General features: G+C 37.0%; 1 pseudogene; it reads right to left on the bottom strand.

Annotated features, from left to right (window-relative positions):
* Window positions 1-388: 388 nt before the first annotated feature.
* LOC105731611 (DDB1- and CUL4-associated factor 13-like) lies at window positions 389-12,237 on the bottom strand (annotated as a pseudogene).
* Window positions 12,238-23,017: the final 10,780 nt, after the last annotated feature.

Below are 23,017 nucleotides of genomic sequence, written 5' to 3'. Positions count from 1 at the left end.
TCTTCGGGATCCTCAACACAAATTCCACTGTGGGGTCATGAAGCAAGAGAAAGAATAAACAATGATCATGGACTCCAGGCATAATTGCTACAAAGCACACCAATTCCAGTGGGCTTAATCAAAGTGATTCTCCCATTGGAATAAACAGAATTCATAAATTTAGACGTGAAATCCTGTATTTAAGGCTGATCTCTGTTAATACCAAGGCAGGTGCTTTTATGCAAATAATTAATCATCTCAGAGCTTTGTTTTTTTATCTGTAATTTGGGAAGAACAGTGCCTACTTCTTGGAATTACTTTTTTTTTTTCCTAGTCCCAACACTTATTTGTAGAGTTCTCAAATCAAAGGTAAAAAATAATTATACATCAGGATTGTTAGGAATACCAATTATTTTACAACTGCCACTATGTGTTTCTTCTTCTCTGACACAATTGGCACAGATCCAGGCTTACCGTGTTTAATACGATTCACTTCCTTTCATCGACAAGCTTTTTTCATGATGCGCTGTTCCTGAATTTGGCTGTAGATAGATTTTGGTAGATGTTGATGACGAGCTATACGTTTTATATGAGGATGATGCTGAAATTTTTCCTTCAATTTCTGGTTATAATCCTTGGCTGCTTTTTCTTGTGATGTAAGCACACCTAATTTTTCAGAAGCATTAGCTTTCCATAGGCGAATGTTCATTTCATCAGACCCACACATAATGTATTTGCTGTCAGAAGTCCATTTTACACAGATAACATGTTGTGTTCACTTTGTGTGATATACCTCCCTGCTTCGACTTTTGTCTACAGGAAAGATTCAAATAGATTTATCAAAACTAGCAGACACAAACTCTTTCCCAGTGGGAGAGTAATCCACATCAAGGAATGCAGATACATGAACCATATGGACCATTACAGGAGTGCCCAGTGCACACATATTAAAAGTATATAAATTAGAATCTTCATTTGCCGCTGTAAAAATGAAAGCTTCCATAGTGTTCCAACAGATTGTATTTGTTCTCATGTCTAAGATAACCTTTTTCAAAGGAGTAGCTTGCCTCATACCATATAGTACTATATTCCTGTCAGACACACAACTTCCCGAGAGAAATGTCTCTGTTGGGTTAAATTTAACACTACTCATACTGTCAAATCCCCAGGTCATTGAACATACAGGATTAGTTCTTTGTTCATCTCAAATGTCTACTTGCTGTCCACATGTGGAAAAAACAGTTTCTTTCCAGTGATGATCAATCCCAGTATACACTGTCTTTCCTAATAATGTATGTGATGGTTCTTCCTCTTCTCCATAGCCTGGCCCACCCATTTTCCACTGCTTCACAGTTTTGTCATCGCCAACAGTGAAAAAAGAAGTCCCACAAAAGCGAGTACATATTCCTCGTACAAAGCCTTCATGTGCTTGTATTGTATGGATACATTTCCGTTGAGTCAGGTTCCAAATTCTAACCTCTGCATCACATGCCCCAGAAAGGACAGTAGCCAGGTTCTTTGGATACTTTGCCAAGCAACTGACTCCATCTCGGTGACCATCCAGCGAGGCAAGGAATAGTTTTGCAAATACCTGTTCCAGGTTGGTAGCATGTAAAGCTCTTACAAGTTCTTGTGGGACCTCAAAAGCATATAAGGTAGGATCATAGTTTCTTGGAACTCTGTGTTAGTCCAACCTGGTTTCGCGAACATAATTGTCCAGATTCCAGCTCAGCATCTTCACCTTCACCTTGGGTGCTCTTCCGGCAGAACTCCACAAGCGCTTCTCTATGAGTTCCGCCCACCGCCACCTCCTTCTTGGAATTATTGTGAAGTTTAGTTGGAGCAATGTATTTAAATAACCCTAGGTCAGTAGCTAGCATAAATAATCACTCAGTAAATATGCAATTATTAATTCTAAGATTCTAAAACATTTTTCAATAAAGTATACCTATTAAGACATAATTCATTTAATATTAGAATTTAAAATATTTCTTTAAGTTTAACCAACCACACCAACCCCCCGAACACCCACATATTGACATGCTTTAAAAATAAATATACAAAAAGAACAGACAAATGCAGCTATTTTCCTGTCAGTTTGTGTAATTATAAAGCCAAATAACAACCAACAAATTTAGTAGCTTTTGTTCAGGTGCCAGCTATGTAGCTCTCACAAAATGAGACTTTAGCATTTTATTAATCATAAGACAGCACTAAATCTATGTCCCACCTGACAGTTTTAAACATGCAGTCAAATGGTGAGTTAATTAAGTGACAGTATCCACGTTACTCAGGAAGACGAAGCAATAAACGGCTTCTGTGGCAGATTAAATGCTAGAATAAAATTGAGGTGTCTTTGATAAACCACTGGAGAGGTCGCCGCTATTCTGCTCTCCTAAAATCTGAACTACAGCTCCAGAGACGGTGAACACCTGCAGATCCATCAATTACTAAAACACTTTTCAAGGTGTGGTATACTCAAGCTGAAAGTCAAAGGTGATAATTTCCAATCAAGCTAATTGCCCTACATTTTGATGACTGACTGACTCTGAAATGAACACTTCAAAATATATTCCTTATCTTACAAATAAGAGAATTTGGATGAGATGGGTCCTATTTTATATTAGTATCAGGGTTTTAGGAGGCACCTCAGATTCCTCACAAAAAAAAATGAGGCTGAACAACTAGACCCTACTCTGTCCACAGCCCCTACACCCTACTAACAACTCCAGTTACATCCCCTTTAAACAACTCATTTCTCAACAAGAAGGAAGAAAGGAAGGAAAGAAGTGGGGAGGGAGGAAGGCAGATAGAAATAATGGGCTAGAGAATCTACTATTTACATCTGCCCAATTTCAACTTTCTGTAAGTTGAGAGACTGGAGCCTTCTCTCCACTCTGCCGTGATAATCTTTCGTACAAATGGCCAACATCTTCTTCAAGGAGACAGTGATCCAATCTTAACACAATTATAATGAATGAAGAAAGAAGACTGATTAGGACACAGAGAAATAGAGGAGCAAGGAAGAGGAGATGAAAACATATTGTTTCTGCGATTTTTCTGAAACTTACATGATACATGATATTTTAATTTATTCATTTCAACGACATGTGAATCCCATGTAATTTACTCTTTGCAGCAACTCTGCACATTGTTTTTACTTTGATTTCACAAGTGAGTAAATTGAGAGATTAGAAAATTTAAGAAATACGCTAGGTCACAAAGCTAAGTGGCAAAACAGCAATTTGAATTTAATATGCTCTGACTTGACAACCAGAATTCCTTTTACTTCAAAAAAGATATTTTAGAGTGGTTATCTCCAAAAAAGAAGAATGGGGAGAAGAAACTAAGAAGAATAATTTTAACATTTTATTCTTTATGCTTTATGTTATTTGAATAATATTTGGTAAAGATAATGTGTTACCATGTTATCCTTATAACTTAAGGAATAAAGAGGAAACACAATTTTCTGCTTACACCTTTGTATCAGCCTGGCCAAGGACTGTCTGACAGATTTTAAAACAAATTTCCTTAACAATAGGTTACAAGTCTTTCATTTTCGTATGCAACTCTATTATTAACCTGCTTAGCTAAATCCTGCCCTAAAGTGTTAACAGTGAATATGGATTATGGATGGAAGAAATCCACTATTTTCATTCACAAATACTAAGCATCTAAACTCTGCCTCTCCTCTGTGCTCAACCTATTTATTTCAGGAGATGTGAGGTGTTTGGTGCTTATTGGGTGACTTCTTTCTGTAATGACGTTTATGTTGATACATCTATGAATTATGTAAAAGCAGTTTTCTGCCCACCACTTTCCTCTAAAACAGACATTTTCACAAAGACAAATCCTCCAATTTCTACTCATGATTGGAACTCAAAAATGCAAAATTATTTTGCTCAAAATCATTTAGTTAGTAAGCAACAGAACTAACAGACCTTCCTTCTAGGTCCTTAGGCTCAGAATTTCATACTGTATAGCTCATCAAAAAGCTAACGTGATTCCAGGTGAAAAAGAGGGGGATGACAAGCCATTAACTTCTCAAAGCCGCTTGAATTTAAAATCAGGATGAATTGATAAATCAGACTATCAAGAAGCTGACTTGATTAAAACATTTAACAATTATATTGTGGTTGCCTTAGTTGATTATCATATCTAGCAACTGGAATGAAAACCTAACATTGGAAAAGGAATCTGTAAATATTGCCTTCTAGCAAGAAATTCAACTTCACGAGTATAATGATGGCTGATAATTTTTTTCATAACTCACCCCTTTTGCCTACTTATAGTATTTAGAAGTAGGCATAGAATTGAACAAAATATATATATTTTTTTCATGCCACAGATATTTAGTTGGTGTGCTAAATAGTTCAATCACTTCCTATTGATACAGAAATGAATTACACATAGCCCATGGCCTCAAAGGGCTCACAGTCTACTGAAGGAGGCTGCCATAAAAAGCTTAATTGCCAACCAGCCAGTGGCTACATACAGTAGGAATCAATAAACATTTGTGAATGTATCAAATGTGCTGATGAAGGTATGTGCTATGGGAGAATAAAAAAGGCATGGGACATTATCTAGGGCAGTGTCTCCCAAGTGGGTTCTGGATCCAGCCACGTTTTACTGCATAAGTGTGGCTTATTTTCTGAGCCCCTTTCTTAGCTATGCTCTGCAATTCTGCTCTTTGGTCCCCAGTCTCCAGCATGCATTCTTAACTGCTGAGATCTATATGGATAATTGTGACAGTTTTCCAAGCTTCAGTGTGGTTTGAATTAGGAAAGCCTGAAATCCAGGGGTGGAGGTGGGAGGAAGAGGCTTTCTGCTCTTGCTCCTTAACATTCCTATTGCATTTGAATATTTAGCCTAGTAAGGAAACAGAAGTTATGTTCTTATTTCTATTAAGGCAGTAAAAATCTCCCACCTGGAGTGAGCCAAGTGAGAAATACTTGCAACTCCTATATCTAAGACCAGTTTTTAAAATCACACTTATGTTGCATTCTGGAGGCAAGCAAGGTAATCACTAAAAGCTGTGCTAAAGAATTATAGACTCAATTTTTGAGTCCATACAAATATAGGAGGAATCACGCTTTTCCAAAACCACATCTGTAACTTACTGATAGCTTCTCTAGACTTCCAGTTGAACAAGGTAGCCAAAGCACATGTTTTTATAGCTCTTCTCTCCTCCATCCAAACACTCACTGAAAGGAATATATGAAGCATAATCAAAGCAGGACAAAGAGAAGAAGGGAAGTCAAGGAAAGCTATGTTAACAGATGACAGGTTTCAACAAAATTGGACTGATGATAGCAAGCATAAAGTATCAGAGAAATGGCAAAACGTAAGCACTGGCAAGCAAATTCATGATACTTAGGAAGCCTGTGAATTTGTGGTCCAATATCTCTGAAAGAAAGGCAAATGATAGGGCTGAAATGCGGTGAGGGTGGGGCTGTTAAAAATCTGGTTAAAGAACAGTTAAACAACCAGTTCTTCCCACTCTCTGAAATTGGCGTATACAGTACCCACAATTGCCAGTCAAAGCGACTAGAGGATCTTCTCTGAAGGAATTAAAAGAGTTTAGAGAAAGACTTATAGGTACTTACATATAGGGCTCCTGCAATAACATATCTGTTAGCCTACAGTAAGACTCACATCTCAACAAGCTTCTTCTGCACACAAGTGTTCTATCAACTATATAATAGTTCACTCTTAAATATGAATGGACAGCAAAAGAGTTCCAGATATTTGAGGAAAATGTCAAATACTGAAGCCAGAGACCACAATACCCAAATAGTAAAAGGAATTCAGACAACAGGATGAAAAAAATGATAATATATTCAGAAAGATAAGAGATTATCTGCATCTAACCAATAAAAAAGAATTTTATACTTTTTTAAAGACTTAGAAAACATAAGAAACTTTCAGAAAGAAAAAAACGATAATATAAATGAAATATTTAATAAAGGCAGAAGATAAAACTGAGGAATCTCTCTAAAAATAATAGCAAAGAAACAAATGGGAGAGGAAATGGAAATAATAGTTAAGGAAATTAAAGAATCAACCCAGCAAGTTCAACATTCAGTTTTCCAAAAAGAGAGCACTGTAAAAAAATTATCAAGGAATAATACAAGAAGATTTTTCCAAAGTAATGCACATGAGAATCACACCAACGCACACCACCTAAAGTTTCAGCACATTGGGAAATTAATTTTCCAAAAAGTTTCTAAAATTATGAAGCAAGTCATACATAAGAGATAAATAATCATAGTGATGTAAAACTTGTACACAGTCTACTGTCTAGCACTCTAATACCAGAAGCTGCAAGTCAATGCCTTCAAAGGTCAGAAAATTGTATCTAAATTAGATTTCCAATCAAGTGTCAATCAAAAATGAGAGTTGACTAAAGATACTTTCAGATAATTATGTTTTTAAAATGACCTCTCAGAAAATTACTAGAGAATAAAAGGATAAACCAGGAAAGAATACTTGGACTTTCAGAAGGGAGAGAAAACCTCAAGAGAGATGAGTAAAATTTCTAGCATGATGAAAAAGGGAAGCCCCAGTGTAGTATTTATTCAGTAGACACAGGGACTCACAAGCCTTCGTAGGAATTAACAGAGTTCCAAGGGGGAAACAGATGGAACTGATATATTATTTAATGTATTTGACCATATTTCATGGAATTTTACATTCTTACATAATGTTTGAAGAAAGAATTAATAATAGGTATACATAAAACTAGCAACTGAAGAGCCAAGATTATTATTCACTATGTTTTACAACAATTTCCTTATAAAATGGTTTAGCTGAGTATGTGATTATACTTTAAAATTCCAGAAACATCAATATAGAAAAAAATGAAAGACAAATAGATTAAACTTCTAAATAAAGAAGATATTGATTATTTCTTGGGAAAGGGGTTTACGTTTACAGAGGGAATGTCAGGGATTACCAGGTTTACTTAATTCTTTTTTTTTTTTTTTTAAGACAATCTCGCTCTGTCACCCAGGCTGGAGTGCAGTGGCACAATCTCCACTCACTGCAACCTCCAACTCCTGGGCTCAAGCTGTCCTCCCACATCAGCCATCCAAACAGCTGAGACCACAGGTGCACACCAGCATGCCCAGCTAATTTTTTGTATTTTTAGTAGAGATGAGGTTTTGCCATGTTGTCCAGGCTGGTCTCAAACTCCTGACTTCAAGCAATCTGCACTTCTACCTCCCAAAGTGCTGGGATTACAGACGTGAGCCACCACACCCAGACAGAGAACTACCAGCTTTCCTAATGTGCCTTGTAGAAGTGTTTGATTTTCTAAACTATGAAATTGTATTTTTCCATTTAAAAAAGAAATTGTGAAGTGTTTCTCAGATAGCTCATTTTCAATTTCACATTATAGTCACCAATATGTTTACTGGTACCTCCATATGCTGCACAACTTGGCCTATCTCCTCTGGAGAAGGATGCTGATCTATAACTTATCCCTTTTGTTGTGGTCATATTTTCCTGGTTCTTCATATATATAACAATTCTGAATTCTGTCATGGCTTATTCTAATGCAGCTATTAACAATAATTTGTTTAGAAGGTAAAAATCTAATATAAATGGCCCAAGTACCAGGATAAGAGGGGAATGCCTGGGCAGATTGGAATATCAGCCTAACTACAGAGTAAATGGAAGATTCCTACCAGTGGAAGCTCTAGGAATCATAGTATAAATCCTTTAAAACCACACTGAAGATTTTAACCTGATTTGTGGCTTGTAAGATTTGTTTATTCAGTATATTTTAGTGTTGATTTATTTTCCAAGCACCAGGTTATTGCCAGGGGGTAATAAAATGAATAAAATTAGTTTGTCAACCATCGAAATTGTTTTTAAGATAGCTTGATGAGAGAGGGACTGGTAATGGGGTTAGTGAGAAATAAAATTCCAGGCAGAATGAGTAACATTTTTAAAGACATTGCTGAAGAATGAAGCCTTGGCTGGAAAAGCCAAGTCATATGGATATATGCTATTTCTAGTTTTTAAAATGAATTTTGTTTTTGAAAGCAATTTTAAATAGAAATATTTTATAATCAATCCACCAATGTAGAAAGCCCAATCCTTCTTGTGGTATTGAATATTGAAAATATATTCTCATATATTGAATATATAAGAATATTTTGCCAGATGTAGTGGCTCATGCCTGTAATCCCAGCACTTTGGAAGGCAGAGGCAGGCAGATCACCTGAGGTCAGGAGTTTGAGACCAGCCTGACCAACATGGAGAAACACTGTCTCTACCAAAAATACAAAATTAGCTGAGCATGGTGGCACATGCCTGTAATCCCAATTACTTGGGAGGCTGAGGCAAGAGAATCGCTTAAACCTTGGAGGCAGAGATTGCTGTGAGCCAAGAAGCTTGGGAAACAAGAGCAAACCTCTGTCTCAAAAAAAAAAAAAAAAAATATTGTAACAATTATATCATCCAAGTATTTTAGCTTCTTTTTGCTCTTAGAAATGTACTGTTTTGAATAGTAACACACATGGGTTACCCTTTTTAGAGGAACAATTTTACAGAAAAGGACATAATTTTCATTGTGAAGATCAAATTCTTCCCCTAACTGCCAATACCATCATAGAGAAAGAATATTCCTGAATACGAGTGTGATGGCATCTCTGTACTGAGACTTGCCAGAGGGTATAATTCAGTTTTCAAGACATCTTCTTAGGACTCAAGGAGGTGGGGGCAATAAATGACCCGTGGACTTCAAATGTAAATAGTGCATTTATATTCTCATCTGTCCACAAGCCAACGCAAAGACTTCTATCACCAAGGTCCTTCCTTCCAGAGATCAAATTTACATTTTGGAATGAACCACATTTGTCTTTGTAAAATGGATAGAACCATGCTCTGCCCTGCCAGCCCCCAGAGAACTTGGACAATGTAAAAAGCTCACTTTCTGTATTTGAGAAGTCTCATGGTTGCATTCAAGAAAAGGGCAGAATTGTTTTTTATAAGTAGGAATCCACAATTCAAATCATGATCATTCTCATAATGCCGGACTATCAGAGTAATGCCTAACAATGTTTACCCTAATTAAAAGTATTTGAAAGGTAAGGATAGTTCACAAATGAGTTATTCTACCTATGAGTCAGACTTGCCCTGCAAAGAGTGGAGGTTTAAAAAGATTCATCTTTGAACCTGCTTCATTTATCCCTGCTGCCAATACAAAACTCTAGCATTATCCAACCAGATATATAGTCACTCAAGGTGATAAGATATGCAATTTCATTCAAGGGAATTCTGCCTCTCAGCTTGTTCCAAAAGAAGAGTCACCAAAATATACTGTGAAGAGAGAAATGAAAGCCAAACTTGGCCCTTCTATGCTAGGCAACTCTGCCCACATGAGATGGGAGATCACTGCCAGGACTGCACAGGCAACCCTGATGTTCTGGACAAGACACCAGTGGCAGGTGCAGGAGTCAGAATTGCCCAGTAACAACACAGTTGAGTGCCAGATAGGCAGGGCTGCCACAGCCAGCGAGATGAGCAATGCACCCCTGAGAAATGCCAGTGAGCAGTAAACAAAGAGACAGAATTCTGTCGACCAAAGAGGAGTCTTCATTCTGGCATGTTCACTAAAAAAAAAAAAAAAAAAGCACATGAAAGAAAAGATTCAAACTGTTGAAGTGGACATGCCAGGAGCAGGATACCCAGATAGCTATACCAAGTAGGGATGAGCAATCACCAGTCACCACTGTCCGATTACTCTGCCAAAGCAGAACTGTAAAACGAAACATTTAAAGCTAGAGTCAGGCAAATGGCAGAAAGAAGACAAGTAGATTCAAACCCAAAAGGAAAATCCCTCAAGAAGATCAAACAAATAAAACTGAAGCAGGTAAAATTTCAAATACAGAATAAACAAAATTCAAATACAAAACAAATACTAAGAAATCAAAACAACCTTTTTTTACCAGTTTATTGTCTACATTCAGATGGAAACAATCCTAGATCTCTTGACAGATTCGATGGTCATAATTGGAAAAGGAAAAGAAATAACGTGTTGGGGTATGGAGAGGAGGACATAGTTTAAACCCATACAACAAACAAAATGAATAATCAGCACATAAAAATTGTGGGTTTTTTCCTAAAAAAAAAAAGTTGCTACAGCATAGCAAGGCCACCTGGAGAGGACAACAAATCAGTATTTTTTCCATATTGTACTGTTTGTGTTTTCACACTAACTGGTGTTGAGAAATGGCAAGCTTTTATTTCTGTTGCCTTTCACAGTAACAGCAAAGGACATATATATTACTCGGTATTATGAGCATCGGGCATATCCTAGAAAATAGATGGGTGAGAGAGAATGGAATTTTATAAAATGTCACTATGTGATTGTTGACAATTTACCTTTTTTGTTTAGAAAGTATTTAAAAGTAAATTTAAGTGTAGATTTCTCACCAAAAAAACTTAGTATTTCTTCTTAAAAATGCAAATTGAGGACTAAGGTACCTGCCTGAAAATTGAATTGAATGACAGTCCAACAGAAATTCACCTTAGGTGATTTAGATCAACCTTCAGCAAAACAAATACACAACTCAGTCTATAAATGACTCAACCTAAAAACAAAAACAAACAAGAAAAAAATCACCATACGAAACCTAATAGAATTCCACACAAAAGGGCAAAGAAATATAATTAGGTATCTTCAGCTCTTAGAGATCCTGTTTACTCTTGATAACTAAATAAAATGGATTGACTTCCCATTCTGTGTACTGTGGTATAGTCCACAGTCTTGGAGAATCTGTGGATTTAAAGTGAGGGTGGGGCTCATTGTTTCCATCATTTTCCTTTATGAATTTCTGTACTTAATGATTTCTCAGTACATTCCCATTATTCCTGATCCTATGTCTGTTTTCCTCCTTTTGGCCCTCGGCTATTTAAACTTGGCTATTATTCCTCCTCTTCATCCACCAAAACACTACTTCTTTCTTACAAGCCCAGTACATGTAGTGAACTTAACGCTGAAAATTTAGCCCAGGTGCAGTGGCTCACACCTGTAATCTCAGCACTTTGGGAGGTCGACGCGGGTGGATCATAAGGTCAGTAGTTCAAGATCAGCCTGGCCAAGACGGCAAACCCTCGTCTATACCAAAAATACAAAAATTAGCTAGGCACGGTGCAAGCCAGGGACTTGTGATCCCAGCTACTCGGGAGGCTGAGGCAGGAGAATCACTTGAACCTGGGACATGGAGGTCACAGTGAGCCAAGATTCTGCCACTGCACTCTAGCCTGGGTGACAGAGCAAGACTCCATCTCAAAAAAAAAACAAAAGAAACAAAGAAAATTTAAAGACATCACAGGGTGATAGACCAGAGCATAGAATAGTAAACAACATGAAATAAGTATTAGATAACACTGTTAACATTCCTTGGCCAGAGCTACTATAGTATTATGGCTTAAGAGTTGTACTTTTCATAAACATCCAGTCATTAGGGAATAGACCTATTCTCTGGTAATATCCCTTCTTCACATTTGATAAGCCATGTCCCTTCTTCACAGAAATTAATCAAAATGATGTTACTTGATTATACATGAGAATTCAGGTTTCAAACCTTTTTCACATTAGCCTTCCCAGAAAAGCACCTTTCATACACCCCATGCTAAATAAGCCTTCTGGTGTTTTGTTAAAAAAAATGGCTGCTACAACACATCTCCACTCTTACTGCAACTGAGATCAAACAGAGCCTTAAAATTAGCTTTTCTTTACCTTGGGCCAAATTAAATTCTTACCCAGAGTTTCCTCTCCCACCAATCAGGACTCAAATTTTAAACAATAGTGTATTTCCAGCTCCAAGAAGAACAATTTACGGGGTTAGTCTAGAAAGTCCTTGGGACTTGATAATTTTTCTCTGACCATAAAATACAGAAAAGAGAAGACAAAAGAGGTCTTAAGTTTATTTTGGCTTTCTATATTTCAGGGGAACTACAGGGATGAAGAATGAGAAATACAGAAAATATGGGAGGAGAAAAGCCATAAGAAGTAGCCCCAAACTTGGGGAAACTTGGTGTTATGAGATACAATTATTGCAAGATTCAGAGGAAATACATAGAATTGTATGAAGAAGAGACTGCATTCAGATACTTCACCAATAAAAGGCCATTTGGGTGGATTATTTCTGGAGTGGTAAAGGGGAGCCGGCAGGGGTCATTTGCAAGGACTTTCGCCTCATTGACTTTTGCTTCCTCTAGGGTCCTTTTTGGTTGATCTGTCATCTACGGTTCAGTAGGAGAGGAGTTATTTTCTCTCTCTCCCTTTTCGCCTCGTGGCTCTTGGCTCTTTAGGATGGTGTTTAGCTCAGACAACAGCTGGCTACTGTCAGTTTTGTGTGGGGTTATGAAATACAGCACTTCAGTGTTTATTTCAGAGATCTTTTTGAAAACACTTGTGTTTGGCTTCCACCTCTGACTGCCTGGACCTCTGTGTTTATTCATTATGGAAAAAAAAAAAGGAACGAAAAAGACAAGAGGCTCTCTATGACAATAAGAATACTCTTCAAAAGGCAGGCCGCCGTGTTTGGGAAAAAGAAATTGAGATAATGGAGAGGCTAATGCAATCTGCACCCTCCCTGTCTGGTGGCCTGGTGTCTGATGAGGATGTCTGAATGAGATCACATGGAAACTTGAGCACCTGATCTGTGCCTCACTTACTCACTAGCTTTCCAGCTCAAGATTTCAATGGTTCTACTGCTGGCCTTCTCGTTGGTTGATTATTTCTTTCAGTTGGTCTAGATATTATTTCCTTGCAAATGGTCATTCAGGAAATCTCATCTCTTTTCTCTAGCCTTTTGCTGCTTCTGTCGCCATAAAGGAACCTTGAATGATAGAAGAATCTTTAAGATTAAAGCCAGACATACATGAATTCAAATTGTAACTCTGGCAACTCAACCAACTATACGAACAGGGGGCCTCTATCCATTTGCAGACCCTCAATTTATTGCCTATCTGGCATTTTCATCCAGATACAGCAGAAAAGAAGTTTAAAAAAGAAGACATTTCTTAAGGGCAAAGAAGAAATTTTAAATTAGATGAGAAGAAAATCATCAACCACCCTACATTTATATATCTAGGTTTTCAACAGACTGAATCATGGCTTGTCATCATTCCAGCTTGCAATAGCTTGAATAGTAAAGAATTTCCAAGTCAGTCACTTAGCAGAGGTTCAATAAAGACTTGAGAAGCTGGGAGATTTGGAATGAATCCAGCCTTTAAAATCAGAGAGCCCTAACTCTAGCTCTGCTACTTGCTGGTTGGGTGATTTAAGGAGGTTGTTTGACCTCTTTTGCTCTACTTTTTCCTCTAAAAAACAGTATTTATAATGTTCACCTCTTAAAAGTGTCATAAAAATTAAACAGGATGAATTGTATGAAGTGGTAATTCTAGCATAAAATAAGCATTCATTAATTATTAGTTTCCTCACATCAACCAACTATAATTTCACAAGGATTTCTGGCCCGGAAGGTAGTCTCAGGACCTAGGTGGAAAAACTGAGTATCTTTTAAATGACCAACCCTAAAGCAACATACATCACATTTTATGTCACAATTTGCAATCCACACCAAGCTGCTTTTCTGCCAGGGAACCAAGAAAGACCCAAAATGCACAGAAAACATACAAAAGGAATCCCATCATTGACACAGCCTGTCTAATCGGGAACCCTTTTCTTATTTCAAAGACAAAAGTCTACCTAAAAGTACCAAAGTGAGATTGATGCAGCCATGGGCAAATTTGCAATAGCGTGATCAGGGTTCCTACGTCCCTCTCTCTCTCTCTCTATGCATTTTGCCTTTAATTTTCTCCATTTCTTCCTTGGACGACAGGGACATTTGGGGAGAAGAAGATATTTTTTATAATTTTCATCAAAAAGTGCCATCTGGAGTCAAAGGTATTGAATCAGAATTGAAAGAAAGAAATTGTTTCCTAGTGTCCTTTCTACTCTTTGCAAAGGACAGTTTCACAAACCCGGGGACTTGGTGAGCGTTCTCATTGTTTTGCAAACACACACTGCCCTCTGTTGGTAAAGTGATGCACTTCCACTCTGCTAAAAGCGCAGAAAAGACCCACCTAAACATCAACTGCAGCTCTTAAATAAAATTGCTGGAAAATGGTAAATTTTCTTTCTTAAGCTTTCAGGGACCCACTTTATCCTAGTCAGTACAAAAGAAAAGAAATTAATAACAAGATACCCACACAAAATCTAATGCTACAAAGCTTATTCCAGATCTAATCTGTGTGGGAGATTATTTTAAAAGGAAACAAAAGACATACATTTTATTCACACAAAGGGTTTTAATTTAAAACTTTTTTGTTTGTCGTTCTAGCCCTCATTGTGATTGACAAGAGTAACTGAGGCAGCTCACTGACTTCCTTCCTCTAAGACTGAAAATGGTCACTTCTAACTTGCAAAGAAACTAAAAATATCCTGCTTAGCCTTTGGCTTTGAGAACTAAAATGCTTCTGACTGGAGTGTAAAAGCATGGAAAAATGAGATTCATATGTGCTATAATGTTGTCTAATGCTTCCACTCTAGTTTCTTAAGTATAATGATTTTTAAATCATAGTAAGTTCTTAATTCCAAGTAGTACTATTAAGCAAAACCAAAAACACCAGATATTTAGTTCCAACCTCGGGCTCTTGCCAACTCCAAGAAGCCGGGAGAAATACATATTTTCAAATACAAAAAAAAAGAATTAAAAAAAATATATAACCAAATAGTAAAGGAACAATGTTAACATATTGATTAATAAGTGACAGTATTTGGTAAACAAAGATAAGATTAAAATGAAATAGAATACATACAGATATTATTCAGATACTCAAAGAAGCTGATGTGGAATCTTCAAGGGAAACACAAAAGAATCTCTCTGGAGAATGAATTTTCAGCTATGTTAAAATCCTTAGTGAGCAATCTGACTGCAGTCATAGACTCAATTTTAAAATAAACTCACAGCATGCTTTTTATTATACTGTATATGTAATGGTAATGTGAATGTCTCCTCAGTTTGTTCAATTGCTTTGACTCCAGGAAGAACAAACTGGATTTCCAAATTAGAGAAGAGCCTTCAACAGTGATGCATTTGTAGCCACTGAGTTATAGTACCTTTTTATAATTCTTAACAAATAAATCCACTGGAAAATGTTAACAACCGGAATTGAGAAACTATTTACATTAAAAATGTAATCTGATAATTCATCTTATAAACAGATCCACAATAGCCCCACCTGCTCTACAGATAACCAAGGATATTCTCTAATAAATAGCTCTCCTGTTCCCAGGAAGGAGTCTGAACAAATCACTAAGTCAAACCCTGTCCCTGGAAAGCCTGTTCCAGGTGGAAGAGAGGTAAATGACTGCCAGTGGGCAGTTGATTCCCAAGAAGAAGAACAAGACTCAACTGAGCATGTCCAGGTTATCCTTCTTGAATTAACTAATCAAATAAGTAACTCTAGGTCCAGAGGTATAAAGTGCAGAGAGAGGCCAAGGGTGGGTTTAAAAAATATCTCCACATGGAAATCAGAGAAATGGGAAATGTTCCACTCTGCAATTTCCTAGTTTTGTTCTCTTATACCATTCTGGTTTAACTGTTAAATCTATAGCAAACCAGGGTTGTGTTTATCCTCCAAAAGGAGGTGATTATGTTTTATCACTTCTATGAAGCTGTTCTCTCAATGCCAGCCCCAGCCCTTTAGGGTTTTCTCTCACAGCCACTGGTGAGCAGCTCATATTTTTTTCAAAGTAGGCTCTGGACCATATCATTAATAAAATCAACTCCAAGACTACTTTATATATATATATATATATATGGTTGAAAATTCAATTCATATTGATTTACCTATCTCTAATTTTGTCCAGCTATATTATCCTCATTGCATATCAGAAAATCTGCAATTAGTTCAAATGACAATATTAAGATAAAATTCGTAACAAATGCAAACAACATATAGAGATCCCCAAATTTGAATTAACCACCCCCATTACAAAATCTCCAGGGAGAAATCAAAGTTAAAAAATTAAATCTTCTTACAAGTATCTTGCTATTAGGAGTGAAAAATTCTTGGGCTAAATTAGCATCTTCGAATGACACTGTCCAATCTTGTATTCTGCTCACTTGAGCTAAGGTTTTTCAAAGGCTGGATAGATAAAGATTCTTTGAGCTGCTTTAGTTTGGACTGTTAAAGTAATGTCTGTGGGTTTCTGGAGACATTGAATTAATTCAACTCTCAAAATCTCTTCTTTTAAAAGTCCACAGAGTTGTCAGAACACAAAAGATATTGTAGTGTTGGCCTTCTACCCACCATTTTTAGAAGTCACAGCAATACCTATTCCCCAAAACAACTTCAAAATTGCCTTTCCAGAATGCAGTACTATTACCAAAGACCATGGCAGAAACTCAATGGGATCCAAAGGAAAGAGGACAGATGGATAAAATCTTGGCTCAGCTTCACCTGGTTGTCAGTCACTCAATGCCAATTTTTCAGAATCCTTAGCCTGTGAACTTCAATCCAAAATTCATTTCTTTTAGAGATGAATTTTGGCATTATTCCATTTACAGTATTGGAGACAGGAGTTTATGCATCCTTTCACCCCTCAAAGGGAGGCTTTATGTTACAAAATTTAGAAATCTACAATCATGGCAGGCCTACTCACCAGGTCTTATCTTGTTTGTCTTTCCCATGGAGTTTATTAAAACCTCTTAATTTCCATCGTCTATAGTTCCAACTTGAATATGGGTTCTTTCTAGTGAGGCAGCGCCCACATGAGCAGGCATTTTCAGTCCCTGCTCCCACTAAAACTTTCCTTACTTCAGAAATGGGCCTTCTGATGAAGATTCCTCTGTTCTAAGTAGTTCACCAATCCAGAGCCAACTTAAGGCCACCTACGGGAGGTGCCTCTTGAGATGGGAAAGCCACCTAAATGTAAGCATAGTCCCTCTATTTTTCTCCTTAGCCCTGAATACAGAATAGAATTTGGGGCCACCCATCAACGCCCCCCCAGGGCCTGGCACTAACAATTTAAATCTTGAAACATCCTGGTGCTCGGAGGTCCCTACAGAAGCTACATAGGTGCCTTTCAGTTTCAAAACAGCAAATATGGTTCTGTTTGCCCATAGCTAAAAAACTTGAAAGCTCTCTTGTCCTATAATATTTTTGCTTCAGCCCTAGCTATAGCTCCATTCTGAAATCTTCCCTTACTAAGGCCCTGTGACTCATGCTTTGGCTTCTTTGCCTGCACAGAGAGATCAGATGTGCTTACTCTAACTGAATCCTCATCTCTGCTGTGCCTATTCACTAACTCCTCCACAGCCCATTGGCCCCCAGCAAGGATCTGTCTGGCCTTTCCCAGTCCATTCACATCCATTCACATAGCTCTCAAATGGACCCTCTGCACACCTTGGCCAGAGCCAAGTACTTTTATTGTAGCCGCTTACTTATAGTCAATCACCAAGGTCAGAACACCATGTGACTGGTTTAAAGCCTCTGGCCCAGGCCACAGCAGTTAAAAGCAAACAACACAGCTATAAAACTCTCCCTGGCCTCATATAAGCCTCTGCAAACTGCCAAGGTCACAATGGCCTGCCTCACCAAAAACCTTCCTAGAGTCTATTTTGCTCCCCTAATTTCAAGTTTCTTATTTTTTGTTCTTTGTTTCAGTCAGTGCACCAAATGCTGGAGTCTTCAAGAGATCCCCAACAAAGAACACACCTCTTCTTACCCAGGTTCTGAGCAAATTGAGAAATAACACCAAGGACTGACAAACAGAAAGCTCAAATCATCATCACTTTTATTATCGATAAAGACTAAGTTGAAGAATACAGCTTAGCCTGAGTGTCTATAGTTTTCCTACTACTGAATCTCAGAATTATAGAGCTTTTATCCATCCAGATACAAGAGTCCTGGTTTTCTCTGCCCCCAAGCATCACCAAATTTTTCTTCCCAAATGTACCAATCATATAAGTTATTCTCTCTCTCCAGAGGCACAGTGAGTAAAGGATAATAAGAATAGAACTTGTGTAGAAAAGAACTTTATTCTTATGAAAATTAGAGAAATGGGGAGAAAGAGGTATGCTGGTGACACTTGATACAATGTGCAAAAGTGCTGGTTACTGATGTGGCCCTCTTGACCGTAAGGTATCTCAGTGAGTGAGTCCTTGTCTCATTGATTCTTAGATCTTCAGTGCTCATGACTATGCTTGACATTTTTCTGTCAATCTATGCCTTATCTCTAAAAAGATTTATGGTGACATAAGGGTTTGAAAAATAACCCATAAAACAACTGGATTTAAAGAAAAATGAAAATAAGAAAGATCAACTTATAGAAAATAATGGTATATAAAAATATGACGTCCTAATGAAATTGTTTTTAGCTTCTGGCATTTGGTTCAAAAAGAAAACATAGATATCTACACCCTTACTACTCAGTATGACCAATTAGCATCACTGGAAGCTTGCAGGTACAATCTCATCATGTACCTAAAAACAATAGCTGGAAATATTAGTATTTGGAAAATAGCACTAATAACTATCTAAGTTTGTATTTGTGAAAATATGACACAAAATGATAATGACAGATGAATAAGAACAAGAAGTGAACAAAAGAAAAAGTAAAAGGAAAATACAGGAGAGAGAGAGAGAGAAAGAGAGAGACAGAAAGAGAGGAAGAGAGATTGAAGATGTAAGCAGAGCCCAGATTATGCTGGAGCTTTGGAGATCACGCTACAGACTTTGGACTTGATCCAGAGGACAATGGAAAGCCATTAAAAGTTTTGTTTGCTGTTCCTGTAGTTGCAAGGAATAATATGGTCACACTTTGCCTGCTCTAGAACATGACAGAGTTGAATTTGGTGTTTTGTGTGTAGAACACAAATCTCCCAATCAGGACATTTTTGAGAGTGAAAGAAAACGCTTAAAATTATTTCATGACAATAGACAACAACCTGGACTGTCCTTAGCAAATCAGGACTCAACAGTCATTACGAACCACCAAGTCCTATGACTCTTTGTCCCCCTTTCTGTCACCCAGCACTGTCACTATACCATACTGCCCAAGACACCACATTCTCCTTAGCACAATGAAGCAGTGAGAGCCAGTCTAAAGTGTTAGTCAAACAGTTTTCTTTCATTTCCTAATTCCGTGGACACATAAGCCCATAAAAATAGACAGCTTGATTTTATAAAACTCTCCCTTTACCACAACTGCTCAATGTTAACCCCCTTCACCTTCATTCCATCAAAGTAGAAGAATGTTTTAAAGCAAGCTCAATGTATGGATTTCATAATTTTTTGAAACATGAAAATGTCTTGGAATAACAACGCATAATAAATAGAAATGATTTCTCCTTGACTGTTATTTTCAGATTAAGGTTCGTCTTGATTCATCCTAAAAGACTTCCTCTCAGTGTATTTTTGTCCAATTAAGCCCCCAGTCCCACTTACCACCTACCAGAATCAGACATAAGTGAGATTTTTAAAATATAATTTGATGTTGAAAATTTCAAATAAGTCATTCGAAATCAAAGATCAAATCCTGCTAAATTTTTATTACATATGAATAATAAACACACTGTAAGACCTTCTACATAGAGTTTTCAAACTGTCATGGAAAAATTTTCCTATTAAATGATGCAGCAATGATTAAAAGTTATGACATGAAACTCTATAAAGAGTATGATCTGAATACTATATATAAAATGTAAAGTACATATATAATATATAACGTATTTATTTAGGTATGCAAAAAATCAACAATGGCAAAAACTAACAATGTCAAGATTCTGAATAATTTTGATTTTCATCTTTTTTGAGTATTTAAAAGAATTGTCTCTATCAGCAGAATTCCTTTTAAGGAAGCTGGTACTTCTAAAGTTTAATGCACATACAAATCAACTTGTAAACTTATTAAAATGCAAAATCTGATTCATTAGTCTGGGGTAGGACCTGAGATTCTGCAGTTCTAAAAAACTCCCAGGTGATGCCAAAGTTGCCAATCCAAGGACCACACATTGAGGGTCAAGGCCATAGGACTCCGGCTGTCCAACATGGTTGCAGGTTGCTTCTTAACATCATTTGGAGAGCTTTTACAAGCACTGATGTGTGGGTCCCACTGCCAGAGATTTCAGTTTAATTGGTCTGGGCCGAGTATCAGGAATTGTAAAACTTCTCAGGTGATAGTAATGTGCTACAGAAGTTTACATTTCAAAAGGTCTGATTCTATATATATACCATCTTATCGTGAGTGGTTCCTGTATACCTTTATGTTGTATGTGATGGGACATTTGCCTTTGTATTACTTACTTTAGATGTGCATACTGTTTCAACCATTGCTCTTGAGTCTTCCAAAAATAAGAAAGCAACATCATCACTCATAGCTCCATCTCTAAAATGACCTTTTTAGAGGAAAATCTTGCAGTGAACAGTGTGTTCACTGGAAGGTAAACTCAACACTGCATGAGAACGGGCCACATTGTCAAAGAAGACATGTTGCACATCACAAATGCAAAAAGTTCTATCTACTTTTCAGTTGATATCCAGCTTCTATTCATCTTAGAATCAGCAAATATTGTTTCTTTTTCTTGGTATATTCTGGTCTTGTGCCAGCCACTTAATCTTTCTAAGGTCCATGGATGAAATGAAGGGATACCATCAAATGATCCCCACATTTCCTTTTGATTCTAAAATTCTAAGTTTCTATTTTTTCCTCTGTCCATTCTTCCTACTACTCATTGTCACTGTCAATGTCCACATTATCATCTCAAATACTCCCCTGTAGAGCAGTGCTTGTCCAACTTAAGTGTCTATCAAAACATTCAGTAAGAATTACCAAAACACAGATTCTGAGACCCATCCTCAGAGTTTCTGGTGCAGTAGGCCTGGTGGAGAGCCTGGGAATTTATGCTTCTGAAGTTTCCAGGTGATGATGATGGTCTAGTCTATACTTTGAAAACCACTACTTAAACCATTCATACAAGTAAAATTAGTAAGGAGTAATTAGCAAGGCGTGGAGGAAGAAATGGACACTTAACTCCAAAAGCAGTAGACATTTGTCCAGGAAGCACATTGCCTAAGGAATATTAATTATTACACGTGTGTTTTTAGAAAACTCTGCCTGATCTACGACACAGATCGGTCTATTTAGAAGGAAGTTTCTTTGCCTATTGCTAAATGCATGCAACTTGAAACCAACAAGAAGCTACAGGATTGCTACTCTCCTTCAAAGGAAAACAGGCTGAGATGAAGCAACATTCCCCTCAATCTGATAAACTACTCATTGCAGAGCAGGCTTGAGCTATAGAAACCATAAGCAAACAAAGTAACTCAAACAAAATCAATTCTACAGCACTATATGTTAACGTAAAAAACACCTGCTCACACTATACAGTCATAAATTACCTCAGAAAATGAGAAATTATATCCAAGATCTGACACAGTCCTTCTTGAGGTGTATTATTCAGACCCTTTAGACACGGATTACCTGACTCTAAAGCTTTCCTAGTAAGAACACTATGACTAAATTTTTACCTTCTGTATTTTACTATTATGTAGATGATAAATATAGGAGAAACAATATATTATTAGATATTGGCAAATCTATTATCCTTATTTCCTTCATAGCACATATCATGGAGAGGAAATTCTAAGTGCCAGTAATTTCACACCATTCTTGTGTGAAATATTTCCTTTGTGTTGACATGTAGAATGTATTTGCAAACAGGTGCACACACATAATTTACAGTCATACACGTAGATATGTACATGAAATGAAAACACACACATACGCATGCATGTTCATGCACATATTGTCCTTCTAAGAAACTGTTTAAGGGCTGAAAATAAGATAATCATATGTCTTGCTTCCGTTTTCTCTAGCAGTGTGTGCCTTTGCATATTTCAAGGTTTCCCCAGGAAGATGCAGAAAGTGTAAGTCACACCCTACGGCACTGAGTCAGCATCAATCTGACAACTGCTGCTTTATTTGTACGGGAACCCCTTCTATGCCATGCTTGGTATTCTCCAAACCTGTTCTAAGATCAATGTTATTAATATTCCTTATTAGGCCATTGTAATGGCCACTGTTTTCTTTCATAGAAAATGCTTTTAAAAATAGCATGAAATTCTCAAAATGGTTTAGATGAAAGAAAAAGAATGAAGTAGTGTGGAAATGGCTTAAGTCTTTATTTTTTTTAAAGGAGGATATTAAAATGTTCACCCTGAAGCTTATCAAATGTTTTGGAGATTCTGTGTACCTCTATTCTGTAGTTATAAATTTGAGTACTCCATGCTGCTTCCAACCATGGGCATATTTTCAGCAACTTTATATGAAGAAGAGGGATTTTTGGGTTGCGTTGTCATGGTAACCCTATATTCAAGTTGAAAAGCTTTATTGAATGTTTTGGGTATTTCTCCATCGCAGCCTTCATTTAATAGATTTTGATGTTCAAATGTTTAAATATACTACTTCATCTTTGATAGTGTTATTTGGCCATATATATACACACATATGCACACACATACACATATATATAATACACATGCATTTATATATATGTATTATATTAAACACATGTATTGTTTAAATGTTTATATACTTACAGGAAAGAAAATTGATAAATATGATTTTTATTTCTTTCCCTCTATCCCTTTTGGCACCTAAGATTTTTCACTTGTGAAAAGCAAAAGAAGATATATAGATACAGATTCAGATATAGAGAAAATAGATGGTCTCTTATTTGTATCTCACAAGAGTACCACAATATATTTCTAAAAATACTGTTGTTCCTCCCACACTACTTTCTTTATTCAAAGGGCGGAGATGCTACAAGGGTAAGGGGCGATAGGGCTCAGAGGGGATCAATAAGTGCTATGAGAAAAGCACAGTTGCTCCTATGTGTCCCTTTTACAAAAACTTGCTACAACCCCGCATTCCCGGAAACACTTTCCTAAGGAATGCATGCGTCCCATCAAGGGTGAATTAGAATTTCAAGGTAAAAAGAACTCTGCT

The sequence above is a fragment of the Aotus nancymaae genome, unplaced genomic scaffold (assembly GCF_030222135.1).
Source record: "Aotus nancymaae isolate 86718 unplaced genomic scaffold, 86718_ANA_hifiasm-v0.15.2.pri h1tg000003l, whole genome shotgun sequence".
Taxonomy (NCBI): domain Eukaryota; kingdom Metazoa; phylum Chordata; class Mammalia; order Primates; family Aotidae; genus Aotus; species Aotus nancymaae.
Note: the sequence above shows the minus strand (reverse complement) of the source record. Positions and strands in the feature narration are given on the sequence as shown.